This window comes from Giraffa tippelskirchi, chromosome 7 (genome assembly GCF_054371585.1).
Source record: "Giraffa tippelskirchi isolate mGirTip1 chromosome 7, T2T-mGirTip1v1.2.pri, whole genome shotgun sequence".
NCBI classification, from domain to species: Eukaryota; Metazoa; Chordata; class Mammalia; order Artiodactyla; family Giraffidae; genus Giraffa; species Giraffa tippelskirchi.
Genome location: NC_137281.1, coordinates 146,359,322 through 146,365,321, shown reverse-complemented (window position 1 = coordinate 146,365,321; position 6,000 = coordinate 146,359,322).

Genomic DNA, 6,000 nt, shown 5'->3' with positions numbered 1-6,000 from the left:
TGTTGTTACTTTAACTTCACTCCAAAGAGTCACTTCTCTCTAATTTTGCTTGCCCCTGACCCTCATGTGGGTAGTGGCGTTGACCTCTGGCTTAGAGACTCTGATGGTTCCCTTCGCCACAGTTGGGTCTTCTGCTTTAGGGATGCAAGTTGAGCTATCTTCGGAAGCCACTATCTGAAATGCAGAAGTTGACCATCTGTAGAACTGACAGCACTGGCTGTGGTCTGTGAAACACCAAATCTTGGAGAAGTACCTCTTTAGCAATGTTATTAATACTTCCTTTGCCCACGTGCCACAGTGATTTTCTGCAGAAAAGAAAGGAAAAAAAAAAAAAAAAGCCTCCCTCATGTGCCTGCTAGAGAACTTCCTCTTCATCTTAAGTCCTGGCTTCCCATTCCCCCTTTGCTGACACTTGAGCCAGCATAACAAGGCTGGCCCAGGAATGAACCTTGTCCCACAGTTTGGGACAGGATTCCAGAGACTCCCCTTACCAGAGGTCCAGTTTCGTGTTGTGTCCCATGAGAAGGGGCAGCAGTGCTTGGGCAGGAGAAACAGGGGTGGAATTCAGACTGAGAAATATTCATGGAGAGCATGCTCCTTGGAAGGTGTGTAAAGGCCAGGGATGAAAATAGGAATGGCCAAGGGTTAGGTGCAACATTAATTTGCAACTCTGGGTGCCACGTTGGGAAGTTTTAAAACATCTTAAATGCCCAGCCTGCACCTGTACCATTTGCATCAGAATGTCTGGGGGAAAGGGTGTCGTGGGAGAAGACAGGCATCAGTGTTAATTAAAGATCTCCAGATGGGTCCAGTGTGTAGCAAAGTTAAGGAACCACTGACATACGCTATTTCCCTGGACAAGACTCAGATATTCTGCAGACCTGGGACTGCATTGAGCCCCAGGCGGGTCCTAGGCATTGGCAGTCTTTAAAAATCTGCCAAGTGAGTTCAGTGTACAGAGATGAATCAAGTAAATAATAAAAAGAAAGTCAAGTGGGTATTATCAAGGTGTCTGCAGCTTCTGGTCTTTTCCCATCTGTATGGTCCATATCACTCACAGGATAGAGCTTTCGGGGGAGGAGAATAACTTCTGGTAGATCCCAGAGACAGCTGGTGATGGCAGACACCAGATGCTGACCGCTTAGTGGCCTATCAAGGACAGTGTGTTGGAGAGAAAACAAAACCTTCTCAGAATCAGGAGTGAAGGCCAAAACCAGTGTAGTCCTCTGCTCTCGGTCACCAAGCTTTAAGTCTCAGAGGGCTTTTTGAAGAGATCCTGAGCGCTCTTAGGACCTGCATGAGTGCAGGTTCAGGCACAGCTGTTTCCACGGACTTGAGGGTAGATACCATTTGGCTATCAATCCTCCTTTGGGGTGCCTCAACTCTGGAGCTACTTTACAAAGCACTGAGCAATTTCCCCATTTCTGTCTTTCCTTCTCAATACTTTTTTTTTTTCTTCTCAGAAGCATAATTGGCTACAGACATAAGGTAAACATGGGGCGTCTGCAGTTCCATCTTAGCTCCCTGACCCTACATCCTTCTCCCCTAGAGTCTCATCTTCGCAACTCCTTTTTTTTTTGCACCTTGGTACCTCCACTCCAGCTGGCCAGGTGGATTTCTTTTCATTTCATTCTTGCCTTGGGGTTCTGCCTACCTGGCCTCCAGGATGTCACCTCTGCCCTGGGCTCTGGGGCTGGTGTTCTCCGTGAGCAAACAGTGCTGATGGGACAGAAGTGACACCTCCCTTCCACTCCTGCCCTTGTCAGCTTTGGTTTGCTCTCAAGGCATGTGGATAGTTGTGATGGTTCATGTGATGGTTCTTATATTTTCTGAAACTTCTCTGGGAACATATATTTTTATCTTGTGCTTGCCTCATTTTTAAAGTTCTTCCTGAGACTTTCTTCGTGGTCCAGGAGTTTAGACTCTGCTTCCACTGCAGGGGACATGGGTTTGATCCCAGGTTTGGGAACTAAGATTCCACATGTGGATTCCACATGCCATGCAGCACAGCCCAAAATAAATACATAAATAAAAATTCTTCCTAATAATTTCTTGTTAAATCCAGACTTCATAATGTTCTCAACTCACATACAGCACTAGAAAAACTTTGATTCTAGGACTAAGGATTTACAGGATGTAACATAAAGGCTGGGCCCTGATAGGCTTACCTTGACAATGTTCTAGAGACAACACTAATGAAGGGCATTAATTGTGATGGAGGATTAGGGAGGAGGTCATGCTTCCTACTAGGGAGATAAAAATTCAGCATCATGGGAATCTGGAAAGAAGATAAATCTTCTTTTTTAAGCAAAATGAATTAAGGGGAGATGTTCATTGATTTTACAAGTTTCACATCAACTATCAACATCTTTAAGAATGTTCTGAAAGACTTACATTTACTTAAACCCACAAAAGTTGTATTTTGAATATAAGTGAGAGTAGAAAAAGAACCCAGAAGAATCAAAAACTTCTTAGTAGAGTGGGGACTAAATAATATATATCATGTTTTATCAAATGTAATGACAGTTATGTCTGAAAACTGGTCTGCTCTCATTTCTATTCTCAGCTCTAACACTGACTCATCATATGGCTTGAGGCAAGTCACTAAACAACGTTAGACCTCAGCTTCTCCATATAAAAATGGCAATTAAAATACTAGATAGAGGAACTAGCATTTATGGAGCAACTGGTCTATGCTGATGTGCTAAGTGCTTTATGTTATGTTGTAGTATTTCATTCAGCAAACATTTGACCACCCAGTGTGCACAGAATACTGTGCCTGGCCTCAGAGATACATCAGGCACACAGCAAAGATTGCTCTCTTAGAGCTTAAGTTCCAGTTGGGTTGGGTGATAATTAACAAACAGAAATGAAAGAACAAGATACTGTCAAATAATGGCAAGGGCTTCCCAGGTGGTGCTTGTGGTAAAGAACCTGACTGCCAATGCAGGGGATGTAAGAGATTCAGGTTCCATCCCTGGGTCTGGACGATCCGCTGGCAGAGGGCATGGCAACCGACTCCAGTATTCTTGCCTCAAGAACCCCATGGACAGAGGAGCCTGGCAGGCTAGAGTCCATTGGGTCACAAAGAGTTGGACATGACTGGAGTGACTTAGCATGCACATGCACCCTATATAGATAATAAAACCAGATCACATGATAGGAAGTAACCTGGGGACAGGGTGACTTATGTAAGGTGGGCTCCCTGGGAGGTAACATTGGAATTGGGACCTGAACAGCAGGAGCAGCCTGCAGAGTCCAGGGTCCATGGGACAAGTTGTGGAAAAGCCAGTTCCACATAGGCGTTCAGTGCAAAGGCCCTGATGCAGGTAGAAGCTTCAACTGTTTGGAAGGCCAGGTGACTGTAGGAGAATGACTGAGTGAGTGGTAGGAGGAAGTGATCATTGAGTAAGGTGAGATTAGAGAGGCAGGCAGGAGACTGATCGCAGTGGTGATCAGTGGGACGACATGCTAAAGTATTTGGGCTTTATACTGATCGGTCTGATTTACATCTTTTCAGGAAAATTACGAGGTGTTTTAAGGAGTGTGGCTATAGTGGCACAAGAAACAACAGGAGGGAGGCTGTAGTCTTATCTTGGTGAGAGAAGAAAACTTTTCTGTAAAGGGTCAGATAGTAAATAGGTTTTGTGAGCCACATAAGCTCTCTTGCATACATTCTGCCTCTCCCCCCTCTCTCTCCTGACCCTTCTCCTTCATTTGTAACAACCCTCTGCAAGTGTGGAAATCATTCTTAGCTCCTGGGCAATATAAAAGCAGGAGGTTGCCGGATGGATTTGGCCTGCCTAGCTGGGCAGTACTTGGCCGATCCCTAGCTCAGAGAGAAGTGGAAACTGATAGGCATATATTTAGGACACAGAACTCGTAGGACTTGCTGATGAACTGGCTCTGTGTGGATTGCGGGGTAAGAGAAAGAGGAAACAAGGATGGCCTTAATGAAGAAGTAGAAAGTGGTGTCCTTTACTGAGATGAGGAAAGAAGCAGATTTGGGAGTAGGGGGAGAGGGCAAATCAAGAGTTAAGTATGAGCTGCCTATTAGTCATCCAAGTGGAGATGTCAAGTCAGGAGCCTGATACAGACTCTGGAGTTTAGGGGAGAGGGCAGGGCTGGAGATTCACACCTGGGAGTTATCCTCTAAGGATGCATTTCAAGTCCTGGATGGGATGAGATCACCCACAGGGCAGCACAGTTTCCAGGACCAGCTCCCCAGGGGACTCGAGAACTTAGAGGACCCACAGAAAAGATCCTTGGAGTCACTCTCTGGGTCAAAGAGTATGACACATGACAAACTGCTTTCCAAAAGGCTCTCTTGTCTCTTCACAGAACCCATCTTGTTTTAGCTATTCAAATACAGCTTTGTGAGTAGGACTGTACACACAAATGGGCAGGGACACCAGAGTTAGGCATCCTTGACTGCTTTTGCGTGGGAGCCGGGGAGCCTCAAGCCACACCAGAGGATTAGGCTGCTTGAAGGAGGCATCAAGGGGCCGTAGCTCATCCAGAGACTCCCAACCACAGAACTGCCCAGCAAGCTTATTACAAATGCAGATTTTTAATAAGAGCTTCTGATTCACTGTCTGGAGTGAGGTGTGTGTTAAACAAACTCCCTCTCATACAAACGAAAGTTTGTGAAATCTGTGGCTTAAGGACAGACTGGGTGGAGGGTGCATCCTGCTGACATCTCTTCACCTCCAGAGGCTGGGGTGGGGGAGTGGGGTTTTCAGGAAACTTAGGTGAGGCTGGCTGGGGAAGTTTCAGGATGAAACTTCCAGGGGGGAAAAAGAAAACATTTTCTCTAGTTGTGGGACACTTTCCATTTGCTCTCCAATTCAGAATGAGGCCTTTTCCCCAAACAGATGTGAAATGGTACCTTATTTGCCATTCCCTTCTCCAGGGGATCTTCCCAACCCAGGGATCGAACCCACATCTTTTATGTCTCCTGCATTGCGGGAAGATTCCTTACCGTCTGAGCCACCAAATCCTTATTTAACACAGAGGCAGAGTTAAAAAGTTCTCATTGCCTGGAGTATCTACTCTGCCCTCTAGTTACATAGCAGAGAGGGGAATTTTTTGTTTTTTTCTCTGTAACCTTGTATGGAAACAAGAACATGTTTTTCAATTAAAAAAAAAAAAACATGTTGTTGCTGAAACTGAAGTGGTACCCTACACTTTGGATACATTATGGATTAACTAAATTTGTGTGAAAACAGCTAAGGAATAATGGAATAGATTTGCTGTTAGACCTCCTGCTAGGAGTTAAAGAATTAATCTTGCATTCATTGAATCATTATTTATTGTACCTTCTAAGTGCCAGGCACTATTTGAGATTCAGAAAATAAAGTAGTGAACAAAATAGACAAAAATCCCTGCGCCTAACAGAATAGATATCCTAATTAAAGAGACAGATTAATATTAAGACACATTTATCATTAAATTATTAATTTAATGATAAATAAGTAAAAAGTATGCAGCATTAGATAGCGATGAGTACTAAGGAGAAAAATATAAAGAAGGGAAAGGAGGGGCAGAGGGGGCGGGGGACAGGAAAGAGCTGGGGGCCAGGATAAGTGAGACAGAAAAGGACTCGAGAGCTGTGACTGAGGAAAGTAACTCAATTTCTCTAATTTCTTCACCTGTAAAATATAAATAATATTAATGCTGCAGCTAAGTCACTACAGTCATGTCCGACTCTGTGCGATCCCATAGACGGCAGCCCACCAGGCTCCGCCGTCCCTGGGATTCTCCAGGCAAGAATACTGGAGTGGGTTGCTGGTTCCTTTTCCAGTGCATGAAAGGGAAAAGTGAAAGTTAAGTTGCTCAGTCGTCCGACTCTTAGCGACCCCATGGATTGTAGCCTACCAGGCTCCCCTGTCCATGGGATCTTCCAGACAAGAGTACTGGAGTGGGGTGCCATTGCCTATAGCACCTTTCTAAAGATAGTTCAGGCCCTCAGACTGACTTTGTCACTTTTAAACTATGGGA